We start from the raw sequence: 15997 nt of genomic DNA on the forward strand, positions 1-15997 counted from the left end.
AGGTAAGAGTTGTGTTAGGCATTAAGAGGAAATTTCAAAAGACTTTCACAACTGAAAAAAGCGTGGTATACAATGGAACGACAACCGTGCTTACGACTAGTATTGATGAGTTGCAAAGAATTGAAGATTTTTTACAACCCCCCACCCCCTTGTGCAACCCATAGATATCCATCGTCGTATACCGTATGGAAACTATTTTTTGGTGTAGTTTATCGATGTTTTTCCCGTAGTGTAAGTTTCTTGGCTCCTCTTCTCGTCGGGTTTCTCTTGGTTTTGTTTGTCTCAGACTTCACGTAAGTTGTATGACAGTTTGTTAATTTCCTTAGTGTTTATATCCTTTAAATTGGTCTTACTGTTTAGTTATTTATTGGTTGATTCTGTAACTCATGTTAATATTTAGAACTCCCTATATTACAAGCATCTATTTCATTCCATACAGAAAACTATATCCATAAATGCTAATATTTATTGGTTGATTCTGTTGATGTTTGGAACTCCTTATGTTACAAGCATCTGCTTCATTCTTTATTACATACAGATAAGTCCATAGCCAATCATGTAATACGCAGGGACATGCTGAAATATGCGATCCAAACCCTCGATATGACGAGAACTTATGTCACTTTACATACTGTTCTAATATGGGTGGCTAAAAGTTTGAATTCACTGTGTATATGGAAACAGGTACTTATGCTGCATCGAGGATAAACCGCCAGTTTCAAAGTTTTCACTAAAAAGTATGAACAAGTTGTTGGGATATAATCACTTTGATTTATGTCCTTCCCGTTGTTCCCAGGTTCATGATCTTTTTGTTGTTATTTCTTCATATTACTTCTTGTATAAAGTTTGTTTGTTTGTATTGAAAAATGTTTAGGTTTTGGAATTTAATCATCATTTCTTGATTTTGTATCAAGTCTTATATGTGCGTACTGCGTAGCAACTCTTCATTTTTTTTTATTCTTTTGACGATCAATAAAGTTAAATTAGAAAGGAAAAGATATATACAATGATATGTACTGAAAAGATTGACCAGCTACTTCATGCTTTCGCTGACTTTCCTGTTTACTATTGGATCACAAATATCTCATAGTATGTTGTTCTTGAAGGTGCATATTCTACAGAGTTGATTCAGGGATCTGTTTGCTTGGACAACTTAGGGCTTTGTGTTGAGAAGATCGAAGATTTCCATCGATCCCCATGGAATTCTTTGACAAAATAATGAGAAGGGCGTGTTCGACCTTTTTGATGTTACATGTAATCCTCATATTACATGTGGGCTTTATAGTGATAAACATGAGCATAGAGGAAGACAACAACTGTGTATGAGATAAACTCTTTATGTATATTGCAAGATGGGAAAAAGCACCCTACTTATAAGAGAGTACAACAGATAAAAGAGGAACGAAAATATACAAAGATATATGACCATAACTAATCGTAGATAACAAGAATATATACTCTATAACTGCATATATACACATCAAGATAACAAGAATATATACTCTATAACTGCATATATACACATCAAAGCTGTCAAGATATTGTGATATCTTAACACCCCCTCATAGTCAAGGTGGCATATAGCACATCTTGAGTATGGAAACCAAGAATTGTAGATGAGGAACGGGATTAGACTTAGTGAAAAGATCAGCAATTTGAAACTCATACTTCACATGAGATAAAGTAATTGTACCATGCTTTAAATGATACCTTGTAAAGTGACAGTCAATTTCTATATGCTTAGTTCTTTCATGAAAGACATCATTGTGAGTGATCTGTATAGCAGCCTTGTTATCGCAAAACAGAGGTGTAGGTTTATGAAGATGAATTCCCATGTCACTAAGAATCCACTGTAACCAAATGATTTCAGAAGTGGTATGAGCAAGAGATCGATATTCTGCTTCAGCACTAGAAAGATAAACGATAGTTTGTTTCTTACTTCTCCAAGATATAAGATAATCTCCTAAAAACACACAATATCCTGTAATTGATCGTCTATCAGTGACATCTCCTGCCCAGTCAGAATCTAAATAAGTTCTTAGTGAGATCGGACTTAGATGAAAACTGAAGACCTTGATATAAAGTCCCTGTTAAATAGCGTACAATTCGTAGAACAGCAGCAAAATGAGTAGAGCGAGGAGCAGACATAAATTGGCTTACTATATGTACAGCATGACTAATATCAGGCCTAGTAATAGTCAAGTAGTTGAGACTTCCTAACAATTGACGATACATTGTGGGATTGGATAATAGAGTTCCGTCTGTTGGACTTTGTGTCACATTGACTTTAAGAGGAGTATCCACAATCTTAGTATCAGTGATGCCGGCTCGTTGAATAATTTCAAGTGCATACTTAACCTGAGATACAAAGTATCCATTGTTGGATTTACCTACTTCAATCCCAAGAAAGTAGCTCAAGAAACCAAGGTCTTTCATCTGAAAACAAGAACTGAGATATGTTTTGAGATTATCAAATCCTTCAAGATCACTCCCAGTAATAACCATGTCATCTACATATAGAAGAAGAATTACTATCCCTTTTTCTGATGAACGAGTAAACATTGCAGAGTCGTAAAAATTTTGTGTAAAACCATACCCAAGAATTTCACTGCTAAACTTCTCAAACTAGGCACGAGGTGCTTTTTTAAGTCCATAAAGAGCTTTACGAAGTTTACACACCTGATTTGGAGCGTGAGGTAAACCAGGAGGAGGTTGCATATATACCTCTTCTTGTAATTCCCCATGAAGAAAAGCATTTTTGACGTCCATCTGATGAAGGTTCCATTGTCTAACAGCAGCAATAGCAATAAGCGTACGAACAGTTACCATACGAGCAACATGAGCAAATGTCTCCTCATAGTCAATCCCATATTCCTGAGTATAACCTTGAGCAACCACACGAGACTTGTGCCTATCTACAGTGCTATCTGATTTGGTTTTAAATTTAAAAACCCATCTTCTGCCTACAACTGATTTTCCAGGTGGGAGATCTACCATGTCCCATGTACCAGCTTCTCTATGTGATGTTAATTCCTGTTTCATTGAATCTTGCCATTCAGGAATAGCTGCAGCTTCTCTGTAAGTTCTTGGTTCATAAAATGACATAATAGATGACAAGGAACAATGATAATCTGAATACTTAGCTGGTGGTCTTCGATTTCTAAGTGGCAAAACATCATCTTCGGGATCTCTTGCTAGGTCTGCATTATTTGGCTGAGTCATAGAGTGGTCTTGATCATCAGTATTTGGTGGATCAGCAACTAGAGGAGATGGGTTTTCAGGAGTATATATAGAGGAAGTGCTAGGATTAGATTCACTAGGGAATGGATCAGAGTAAGTGAAAGACTCAAAAGATGATGATTTGCTGCTTGGAAATGACCAGAATGGAACTTTCTCCCAGAATGTGACATGACGAGAGAAACAAAGTTCTCTATTAACTGGATCGTAACAACGATACCCTTTTTGTTCAATACCATAGCCAAGAAATACACACAAAACATTCTTTTGACCAAGTTTATGACGTTCACGTTCTGGAAGGAGCACAAAACAAGTTGGACCAAAAACTCGAAGCTCAGAATAGTTTGGTTTCTTACCATAGAGGCGCTCATAAGGTGATATTCCTCTTATGACAGTTGTTGGGACTCTATTGATAGTGTAGACTGCGGTAAGAACTGATTCTCCCCAAAAATTGGAAGGGACTGAACCAGAAATTAACTGGGTTCTAGCTATCTCTATAATATGATGGTGTTTACGTTCTGCAACTCCATTTTGTTATGGGGTTTCAATACAAGATAGTTGGAGAATAATGCCTTGGGTTTTAAAAAATTCTTTGAATGGATTGGAAATGTATTCCCCACCCTAATCAGCACGAAAGACTTTGATCACTTTACCAAACTGAGTTTTTATCATGATTGAGAAATCAATATATAACTTAAGAAAACCTTCTCTAGAGTTGAATAGATATACCCAAGTATAACGCGAATAATCATCAATAAAACTGACATAATACAAAGCACCTCCCTTTGACATAATTGGAGATTTACCCCAGACATCAGAATGTATAAGAGAAAATGGCTCAGTTGAGATAGAAGTACTAAAGATGATTAAAAGAAAGAGCTGGTTGTTTTGCCAGTTTACAAGAGATGCAATTTGGTTCTTTATTTAACCGAGTATCTCCTAGTAAACCCTTATTGATCATATATGAAAGACGAGAAAAGGAAACATGACCTAACATAGAGTTCCAAGACATGAACTGAGATGTGGTGGTGTGAGATGGAGTAGTAGTTGCAACAATGACATGGTTCTGCACCTTTGAAGGAATGACTAGAGACTGGAGTAGATATAATCGACCAACTCTACGGCCTATCCCAACTAGCTTCCCTATTTTGAGATCCTGGATAGCACAACCAATAGGAGAGAAAAAGATGTTAAATCCTTGATCACATACTTGTCCAATGGAAATAAGATTCATTGTGATCTTAGGAACAAGTAAAACATCTGGCACACATATGTTATTCGATACTTTTATCACACCAATATGGATTTCCGTAACAACTAATCCATCAGCAGTATGTATCTTAGGAGCTATAATAGGATGAAAATTATCAAAGATTTTTGAGTCATAAGTCATGTGAGTTGATTCTCCAGAGTCTAGATACCAACCAGTTGAGAAAATACCTGATGGAGCTGAGAAAACAAATGTAGCAGCAGAGTTATAATTACCAATTGAAAGTGCCTGTTTGATCTTTTCTTATATCTAATTAAGATTTGGCACCGGAGTTACTGAATCACGGTTTGTATTAGATGTTGGTTGTGCAGTTTGAGTTGATACAGATGGAACTGGTGTAATATATGAAGCTGGTGTGGCAGTGAATCTGGTTTTCCCACCAAATCTTGTATGTCCACTATATGAATTATGCCTTCTCATGTTTCTGGATGATGGAGATGTACAATTCCTTGTGGAGTGTCCTAGTTCCTTACAGTAGTTACATTGAGTTGTAGGTGTATCTTGTGGCACTGCAACTGGTGGAGAAGTACAATTTCTTGCTAAGTGACCAAACTTCTTGAAATTATTACATTGAACTTGAGACAATTCACGCTGTGTTGGATTATTTGTTGGATTACTTCTCTGGAAGTTGAAAGTTGGTCGGGAAGAAGGCATGGAAAACATTCCTGAAGGCTCTGGCTTGATACGTTTTCGCGTTTCCTCAACAATAAGCTTTGATAATGCAGTCTGAACAGATAGAAGAGGTGAACGATGAAGAATAGCACCACTAACTGACTCATACTCATCTTGTATTTCCGTCAAAAGTTGCACCACTCTTGTTTCTTCTCTATACTTATCCCACAATTGTAGATCAGTTGTCCATTTTGGTTCCATAAGAGCCAATTGATTCCATATTAAGGACATTTCAGAGTGAAAATCGGAGATAGACTAATCATGTGATTGTTTCATGGAACGAATATCTTGTTCAAGTTTATATCTTTGAGCAAAGTTTATTTGTTTATACCTTTTTGAGAGAAAATCCCATGCATCTTTTGCAACTTCAAAACTGGTAAGCTGCATACTGATTGAGATGATTACAGTGTTCCCGATCCAAGTTAAAATTTTGTGATTCTTGATCTCCTAGGTTTCATTGGAATCAACTGTTGGTTTCTTTTCTTTGTCTTTGCTGGTGGTGCTGCTGGTTTTAGGACATTTCTATGTTTAATCAATATATTTCCACATACTTTTGCCTTTGAGAAAACTCTTCATAAGAAAAGACCAATGAGTATAGTTTGTTCCATGTAATCTCACAGTGATAGGTTGGAAATATTCTCGAGACATGTTAACAGATTTGAAGAAGTAGTTTGATTTTCTGATTTTAGGGTTTTAGAGAAAAGACTGAGAACCACAGGGATTGAAAGATAACTTTCTCTGAATAAGTAAGACAAGGATTGTTTCAAATGTTACGCAGCAGAAGAATGGATTCTCATATCATTGCTGGCTCTGATGCCATGATAAGCATGAGCATAGAGGAAGACAACAACTGTGTATGAAATAAACTCTTTCTGTATATTGCAAGATGGACAAAAGCACCCTACTTATAAGAGAGTACAACAAATAAAAGAGGAAGGAAAATATAAAAAGATATATGACCATAACTAATCGTACAACACCTAGATAACAAGAATATATACTCTATAACTGCATATATACACAACAAAGTTGTCAAGATATTGTGATATCTTAACAGAACAACCAACTCCCTTATAACTAAAAAATGCGCTCATGGCTGAGTTATGCTTGAAACTGCAATATGCTTGTCACAACATTCTTTGCATCGAAGGAACAAGAGGAGGCACTTTAGAGATCTAATCTAGGAGGGTATAGGATCTGGCGATCTGCAGTTCCAAGTTTCAACTTTCAACCTGGGAAAGATTAAAAACAACAATTAAATTTGATGCTTTAATATACAGGTAGAGGCAAGAAATGAGGGTCACCATATAAAGGAGTATTATATTATAAGTTTACCAGCACCTGAGTAAGTGTCGTTAGGCCAAGTGCATATGGACAGGTTATGACCAGAAAACTCCCGCGTCATCTGAAAGACAACCCCATATTGTTACATAGCTACATCTCAATCACTACAATAGCTTGGGACCTTTTCCACCTTAATTAGAGTTTTCAACAAGTATAAACATTATTTACATGAATGAAAATATGAAATTCAACTGAAACGGAAACATATGACTGACCGATTTTGAACCCATACTACTATTTTGGTTTTGTTGGAGAAAATGAGTTTTTTAATAAAAAAATGTTTTGGTCTTGGTGTGGTTTGATCTAGTGACCTATGGGTCCAAGGATACTTTCTCATTTTATGAGTGAATGAATCTCTTTGTAGTCCCACATTGGGTCCAATAGAGAAGGAGTTCCACTATATAACCATATTCTTATGGATAGGTTGTAAAACAATATGGGTGGAGCGGGTGGGCAAAAATACATTTTTCAACCCATGCAATATACGCATATTCCATGCACCAAGTCCCTCTTCTACTCGGATTTATTTTTGGCGAGTTTTCTTTAGGAAATTAATTCCAAAATATTTTTTAAGAGTTTTATTTATGGGTAAATTCCTTTTACGAGTCTTACTTGTTTTTGAAGAAAACAACAACCTAACTTGATTTGCAAGCATCTTTTCCTATAAATACAACTCCAAATTCTGTTTTAAAAAACACACAAGAATCGACCATCTTTCCGTCTTCTTTTCTTCATCTTCTTGCTTTTGAGTTTGCGGTGTTTTACTTTCCATCCCTGTTGCTGAGTTCGAAGAGAGGGTAGCTTGCGTTGTGCTAATTCAAGTTATATCGGGCAGTCTTATCCTTGACACATCTTCGCTGTGAGGGGTTTAGCATTACTCAACTCCAGTATACCCGCGAACTAATGTGTTAAGGACAACTTGTTGAACCTGTGATTCTTCCCTCCTCAAGTTATTTCAGTAGAGTTGTTTCGGATTAGTTCTTTACATATTATTTTGATACATTTTTGAACCCATGCAATATACGCATATGCCATGCACCAAGTCCCTCTTCTACACGGATTTATTTTAGGCGATTTTTCTTTAGGAAATTAATTCCAAAATAGTTTTAAAGAGTTTTATTTATGGGTAAATTCCTTTTACTAGTCTTACTTGTTTTTGAAGAAAACAAAAACCTAACTTGATTTGCAAGCATCTTTTCCTATAAATACAACTCCAAATTCTGTTTTAAAAAACACACAAGAAGCGACCATCTTTCCGTCTTCTTTTCTTCATCTTCTTGCTTTTGAGTTTGCAGTGTTTTACTTTCCATCCCCGTTGCTGAGTTCGAAGAGAGGGTAACTTGCGTTGTGCTAATTCAAGTTATATCGGTCAGTCTTATCCTGGACACATCTTCGCTGTGAGGGGTTTATCATTACTCAACTCGAGTATACCCGCGAACTAATGTGTTAAGGACAAATTGTTGAACCTGTGATTCTGTCCTCGTCAAGTTATTTCAGTAGAGTTGTTTCGGATTAGTTTTTTATATATTATTTTGATACGTCTAACGTGCTATTCATTGTTGCAAGATCCCAACAATCTTAACACATTATCATTCCTTGTAACAATGGGAAACAACGACGTAGAAAGACCATAAAAGTTTAACGGAAAGGATTTCAAGAGATGGAAATCCAAGATGTTGTTTTATTTGAGCCATCATGAACTGGACTATGTATTGGTTCCAGGTAATGAATTGTAAAATGCTGAAAATTTGACTAAAGAGGAGGTCAATTATAACACGAGGTCTAATTTTCTGGCTAAAAATCATATCATGAATGGTTTGGAAGATGCGATGTATGATTTTTACAACGCTAAAGATAATTGCACTGCTTATAATTTGTGGACTGCGTTAGAAGCAAAGTACCAAGCTGAGACTGCAGGAAGCAAGAAATTTCTGGTAGCAAAGTTTATGGACTTCAAGATGACGAATGATAAGCCTGTTGTTAATCAATTCCTCGAATTTCAACAAATAATTAATGAGATTCTTGTTGAAGGTATGGTCATTGATGAGACTTTTCAAGTGTCTGCGGTGATTGAGAAGTTACCATCTTCTTGGTCGGAGTACAAGAAAAAGCTGAGACATGAAACTGACGAGATCAACATGGTTGAATTGGGAAAGAAGACTCAAGTGGAAGAGATGTTGTGCACCAAATACAAGAACGTGTCATCTGCAAGGGACATGGCGAACAAAGCTCATATGTCTGAACACAAGTCATCCAAAGCTGGAAAAGGTGACAAAAACTATCACAACTCGAAGAATGGACCTAACAAGAAAGGTACGCTTCGTAAACCAAAATCTAGCATTATTAAAATTAAGGGTCCTTGTTGGGTGTGTGGAAACACTGGTCATGTGGAAGTTCACTGTAGACAACGTAAGGATAAGAAGAATAATGCTAACTTGGTTGAGAAGAGCAAAGACGAGTTTTCTGCTATGTTGTCTGAAGTTAATTTGGTGACCAATGTGATGGATTGGTGGGTAGACTCTGGAGCTACCACACATGTTTGTGGGAACAAATACCTGTTCACCTCCTACCAGAGGGTAGGGGAAGGCGAGAAACTCTATATGGGTAACTCATCTGCATCAGAGGTTGCAGGAAAAGGAAAGGTCGGTCTGAAGCTCACATCTGGAAAGACTCTCTCACATTGAATGAAGTTCTTCATGTTCCATACATCTACAAAAATCTTGTTTCTTGTTTTGTTTTAGATGATAAGGGTTTTAAAGTTACAATTGAGTATGGAAAACTTATAGTAACTAAGGGAAATGATTATGTGGGTAAGGGTTATAAGACTGGGAGTCTATATAAACTTAATGTAACCTGTCCTGAATTGAAATTGAATGATTCTTCTGCTTACATGTGTGTTTCATTGAACGTTTGGCATGGTAGACTTGGCCACGTAAACTATAAATCAATGCATAAATTGGCTAGCGTAGGTTGCATACCCAAATTCACTTTAGATAAAAATCATAAGTGTGAGATTTGCATAGAATCTAAGCATGCTAAGAAATCATTCAATAAGAATGTCCAGAGAAACTCTAAACCCTTAGACTTAATCCACTCAGACCTAGTTAATATGAAGTCAGTTCAAACAAGAGGTGGTAAGAAATGGTTTATTACTTTTATAGATGATTGTATGAGGTACTGCCATGTTTACTTACTTAGAGGAAAGGATGATGCCTTAGAAGCCTTTAAGATATATAAAAGTGAAGTCGAAAACCAATTGAATACTACCATTAAAACTATTAGGTCTGACCGTGGTGGTGAGTATGAAATTCTCGTAGGAGATTTCTGTAAAGAACATGGCATAATACATGAGACTACAACCCCTTATTCACCTCAATCCAATGGTGTAGCTGAATGTAAGAACCGTACCCTTAAGGATATGATGAATGCCATGTTGATTAGTTTAGGATTACCTTCGAATTTGTGGGGCGAGGCTATCCTCTCTTCCAATTACATCCTGAACAGAGTACCCTTTAAAGGATCAGATAAAACTTCATATGAGTTATGAAAAGGTAGACAACCATCTTATGATTACTTCAAAGTGTGGGGGTGTTTGGCAAAGGTGGGCATCCCTCCTCCTAAGAAAAATAAGATAGCACCCAAAACCGTTGATTGTGTTTTTATAGGGTATCCTGAACATTCTAGTGCTCATAGGTTTATGGTTGTGAGTTCTGAAATTTCTGACATAGGGTTGAATACTATCATGGAGTCTAGGGATGCTGAGTTTTTTGAGAATGTTTTTCCTTTGAAACGTGACTCTCGTAAGATATGTTTTGATGATCCCCTAGATGTGCCTTCAACTAGTCAGTCATTACCTTTAGAGGAAGATGAACCAGAAGTAGAACCTAGAAAATTTCAAAGGGATAAAACTAAGAAAACCTATCCTGGTTGCATTACATACCTAGCCGAGTCTGATCCTCATACTTATAGAGAAGTCATGACTTGTCCAGAAGCTCCATGGTGAAAAGAAGCTTCCATTAGTGAAATGGATTCCCTTCAAGAAAACGGTACTTTTTAACTTGTAGATTTACCTCCAGGGTGTAAGGCCATAGGTTGTAAATGGATTTTCAAAAGAAAACGTAAGATAGATGGAACTATTGAAAAACACAAGGCTAGACTGGTAGCTAAAGGCTACAGAAAAAATAGAAGGTATAGATTTCTTTGACACCTATTCACCAGTGAGTAGAATTAGCTCCATTAGGATGTTAATTTCTATAGCTTCTGTCCATAATCTAGAGACACATCAAATGGATGTAAGGACAGTGTTTCTTAATGGTGAGTTAGATGAAGAAATTTATATGGAACAACCTGAGGGCTTTGTAGTTAAAGGTTGTGAAAAGAAAGTTAATAAACTGGTTAAATCTTTGTATGGGTTGAAACAAGCACCTAAACAGTGGCATGATAAATTTGATCATGTGATGATTTCTAGTGGTTTTAGAATTAATGAATCTGATAAGTGTGTTTATACTAAACTTTTCAAGGATGCCTGTGTGATTGTATGCTTGTATGTTGATGATATGCTTATACTAGGTACAAACATGGATGTTATTAATTCCATTAAGAAACTGTTGAATGAGAACTTTGACATGAAAGACTTAGGCCCCGCTGATGTCATATTAGGGATGGAGATTAGAAAAACTTCTAATGGCTATAGTCTGAGTCAGTCTCATTATGTTGAATCCATACTTAAGAAATATAGTCAGTTTAACTGTAAACCTGTGTGTATTCCTTATGATTCTAAGTGTCATCTCAAGAAGAATAAGGGTGTAGGAGTTAACCAACTTGAATACTCGAGAGTCATAGGAAGTCTGATGTATTTGATGAATTGTACGAGACCAGACATTTCTTATGTTGTGAGTAGGTTAAGCAGGTATACTTGTAATCCAGGGCATGCATTGAGATGCACTTAATAGAGTGCTAAGGTACTTAAAGTTCACAATGACCTTTTGTTTGAATTACGAAGGGTATCCTGCCGTCTTTGAGGGATTTTGCGATGCAAACTGGATAGCAGACTCAGAGGAGTCTAAGTCTACGAGTGGATATGTTTTCACTCTAGTAGGTGCGTCTGTATCTTGGAAGAGTTCCAAACAGACATGTATAGCTCGTTCCACTATGAAGTCGGAGTTCATTGTGTTAGATAAAGCAGGAGAGGAGGCCGAATGGCTAAGAAACTTTTTAGAAGATATTCCTCTCTGGTATAGGCCTGTGCCAGTTATATTTATACATTGTGACAGCAAATCTGCGATAGGTAGAGCTAAGAATAGCTTCTATAATGGAAAGTCTATACATAAGCGTAGAAGACATGATTCTTTGAAAATACTAATCTCAACATGCGTTATTTCCATAGATTGGACAAGGTCCAAGGAGAATATCGCGGACCCTTTGACGAAAGGTTTGTCCAAAGAGATAGTTAGTAAAGCATCGAGGGGGATGGGGCTTAGGCTCAATAATTAAACTTTCCATGAAGGATACTCAACCTTGCTGATTGGAGATCCCAAGATCAAGGTTTCGAATGAGACAACTAATTTATGGTAGGTAAAGGTAAACACTATCAGAGAATTTCATTCTCCGTCCCTTCCCTATGGTGTTGATGTGATAGTGTGACTGCATGTGGAGGATGACTTTTAAATAAGTCTTAATGAGTTCCATAGTTTCAATTTAAGATTGAAGTGGGGTGTAGCAGTAAACACTCTTGATGGAACTCACTTATCTGAATGTGGAAGTGGGGCCGCTTCCTATGAGAATTGAGTCGATTCTCTAGGGCATTCTGAGAAACAGGATATGTCCAGGGCCAGCAAATTGGACAAAACGGCACGAACTTAGCAACGCTGGGAGGATATCATGCGTGGTTGTTGTCGCGAATTACACCGAAACGCTATCAGTTCAAGACTAGGTTCACTGTTTAGCAAGTAGTTTCGGTAACTTCTCACTAAGTAAGGGTTCAAGACCTCATGGACACCTTTGCCTAAATGGTATTTTCCTTACTCTGATTTTTCGTTTTTACCGAGATTTCATTCATGTGGGGGATTGTTGGAGAAAATGAGTTTTTTAATGAAAAATGTTCTGGTCTTGGTGTGGTTTGATCTAGTGACCTATGGGTCATTTTATGAGTGAATGAATCTCTCTTTAGTCCAACATTGGGTACAATAGAGAAGGAGTTCCACTATATAACCATATTCTTATGGATATGTTGTAAAACAATGTGGGTGGAGCGGGTGGGCAAAAATACATTTTTTCAACCCATGCAATATACGCATATGCCATGCACCAAGTCCCTCTTCTACTCGGATTTATTTTTGGCGATTTTTCTTTAGGAAATTAATTCCAAAATATTTTTTAAGAGTTTTATTTATGGGTAAATTCCTTTTACGAGTCTTACTTGTTTTTGAGGAAAACAAAAACCTAACTTGATTTGCAAGCATCTTTTCCTATAAATACAACTCCAAATTCTGTTTTAAAAAACATTTTTTCAACCCATGCAATATACGCATATGCCATGCACCAAGTCCCTCTTCTACTCAGATTTATTTTTGGCGAGTTTTCTTTAGGAAATTAATTCCAAAATATTTTTTAAGAGTTTTATTTATGGGTAAATTCCTTTTACGAGTCTTACTTGTTTTTGAGGAAAACAAAAACCTAACTTGATTTGCAAGCATCTTTTCCTATAAATACAACTCCAAATTCTGTTTTAAAAGACATTTTTTCAACCCATGCAATATACACATATGCCATGCACCAAGTCCCTCTTCTACTCGGATTTATTTTTGGCGAGTTTTCTTTAGGAAATTAATTCCAAAATATTTTTTAAGAGTTTTATTTATGGGTAAATTCCTTTTACGAGTCTTACTTGTTTTTGAGGAAAACAAAAACCTAACTTGATTTGCAAGCATCTTTTCCTATAAATACAACTCCAAATTCTGTTTTAAAAGACATTTTTTCAACCCATGCACTATACGCATATGCCATGCACCAAGTCCCTCTTCTACTCGGATTTATTTTTGGCGAGTTTTCTTTAGGAAATTAATTCCAAAATATTTTTTAAGAGTTTTATTTATGGGTAAATTCCTTTTACGAGTCTTACTTGTTTTTGAGGAAAACAAAAACCTAACTTGATTTTGAAGCATCTTTTCCTATAAATACAACTCCAAATTCTGTTTTAAAAGACATTTTTTCAACCCATGCAATATACGCATATGCCATGCACCAAGTCCCTCTTCTACTCGGATTTATTTTTGGCGAGTTTTCTTTAGGAAATTAATTCCAAAATATTTTTTAAGAGTTTTATTTATGGGTAAATTCCTTTTACGAGTCTTACTTGTTTTTGAGGAAAACAAAAACCTAACTTGATTTGCAAGCATCTTTTCCTATAAATACAACTCCAAATTCTTTTTTAAAAAGCATTTTTTCAACCCATGCAATATACGCATATTCCATGCACCAAGTCCCTCTTCTACTCGGATTTATTTTTGGCGAGTTTTCTTTAGGAAATTAATTCCAAAATATTTTTTAAGAGTTTTATTTATGGGTAAATTCCTTTTGCGAGTCTTACTTGTTTTTGAGGAAAACAAAAACCTAACTTGATTTGCAAGCATCTTTTCCTATAAATACAACTCCAAATTCTGTTTTAAAAGACATTTTTTCAACCCATGCAATATACGCATATTCCATGCACCAAGTCCCTCTTCTACTCGGATTTATTTTTGGCGAGTTTTCTTTAGGAAATTAATTCCAAAATATTTTTTAAGAGTTTTATTTATGGGTAAATTCCTTTTACGAGTCTTACTTGTTTTTGAGGAAAACAAAAACCTAACTTGATTTGGAAGCATCTTTTCCTATAAATACAACTCCAAATTCTGTTTTAAAAGACATTTTTTCAACCCATGCAATATACGCATATGCCATGCACCAAGTCCCTCTTCTACTCGGATTTATTTTTGGCGAGTTTTCTTTAGGAAATTAATTCCAAAATATTTTTTAAGAGTTTTATTTATGGGTAAATTCCTTTTACGAGTCTTACTTGTTTTTGAGGAAAATAAAAACCTAACTTGATTTGCAAGAATCTTTTCCTATAAATACAACTCCAAATTCTGTTTTAAAAAACATTTTTTCAACCCATGCAATATACGCATATTCCATGCACCAAGTCCCTCTTCTACTCGGATTTATTTTTGGCGAGTTTTCTTTAGGAAATTAATTCCAAAATATTTTTTAAGAGTTTTATTTATGGGTGAATTCCTTTTACGAGTCTTACTTGTTTTTGAGGAAAACAAAAACCTAACTTGATTTGCAAGCATCTTCTCCTATAAATACAATCCAAATTCTGTTTTAAAAGACATTTTTTCAACCCATGCAATATACGCATATGCCATGCACCAAGTCCCTCTTCTACTCGGATTTATTTTTGGCGAGTTTTCTTTAGGAAATTAATTCCAAAATATTTTTTAAGAGTTTTATTTATGGGTAAATTCCTTTTACGAGTCTTACTTGTTTTTGAGGAAAACAAAAACCTAACTTGATTTGCAAGCATCTTTTCCTATAAATACAACTCCAAATTCTGTTTTAAAAGACATTTTTTCAACCCATGCACTATACGCATATGCCATGCACCAAGTCCCTCTTCTACTCGGATTTATTTTTGGCGAGTTTTCTTTAGGAAATTAATTCCAAAATATTTTTTAAGAGTTTTATTTATGGGTAAATTCCTTTTACGAGTCTTACTTGTTTTTGAGGAAAACAAAAACCTAACTTGATTTTGAAGCATCTTTTCCTATAAATACAACTCCAAATTCTGTTTTAAAAGACATTTTTTCAACCCATGCAATATACGCATATGCCATGCACCAAGTCCCTCTTCTACTCGGATTTATTTTTGGCGAGTTTTCTTTAGGAAATTAATTCCAAAATATTTTTTAAGAGTTTTATTTATGGGTAAATTCCTTTTACGAGTCTTACTTGTTTTTGAGGAAAACAAAAACCTAACTTGATTTGCAAGCATCTTTTCCTATAAATACAACTCCAAATTCTGTTTTAAAAGACATTTTTTCAACCCATGCAATATACACATATGCCATGCACCAAGTCCCTCTTCTACTCGGATTTATTTTTGGCGAGTTTTCTTTAGGAAATTAATTCCAAAATATTTTTTAAGAGTTTTATTTATGGGTAAATTCCTTTTACGAGTCTTACTTGTTTTTGAGGAAAACAAAAACCTAACTTGATTTGCAAGGATCTTTTCCTATAAATACAACTCCAAATTCTGTTTTAAAAAACATTTTTTCAACCCATGCAATATACGCATATGCCATGCACCAAGTCCCTCTTCTACTCAGATTTATTTTTGGCGAGTTTTCTTTAGGAAATTAATTCCAAAATATTTTTTAAGAGTTTTATTTATGGGTAAATTCCTTTTACGAGTCTTACTTGTTTTTGAGGAAA

The sequence above is a fragment of the Papaver somniferum genome, chromosome 4, assembly GCF_003573695.1.
Source record: "Papaver somniferum cultivar HN1 chromosome 4, ASM357369v1, whole genome shotgun sequence".
In the NCBI taxonomy this organism is placed as follows: domain Eukaryota; kingdom Viridiplantae; phylum Streptophyta; class Magnoliopsida; order Ranunculales; family Papaveraceae; genus Papaver; species Papaver somniferum.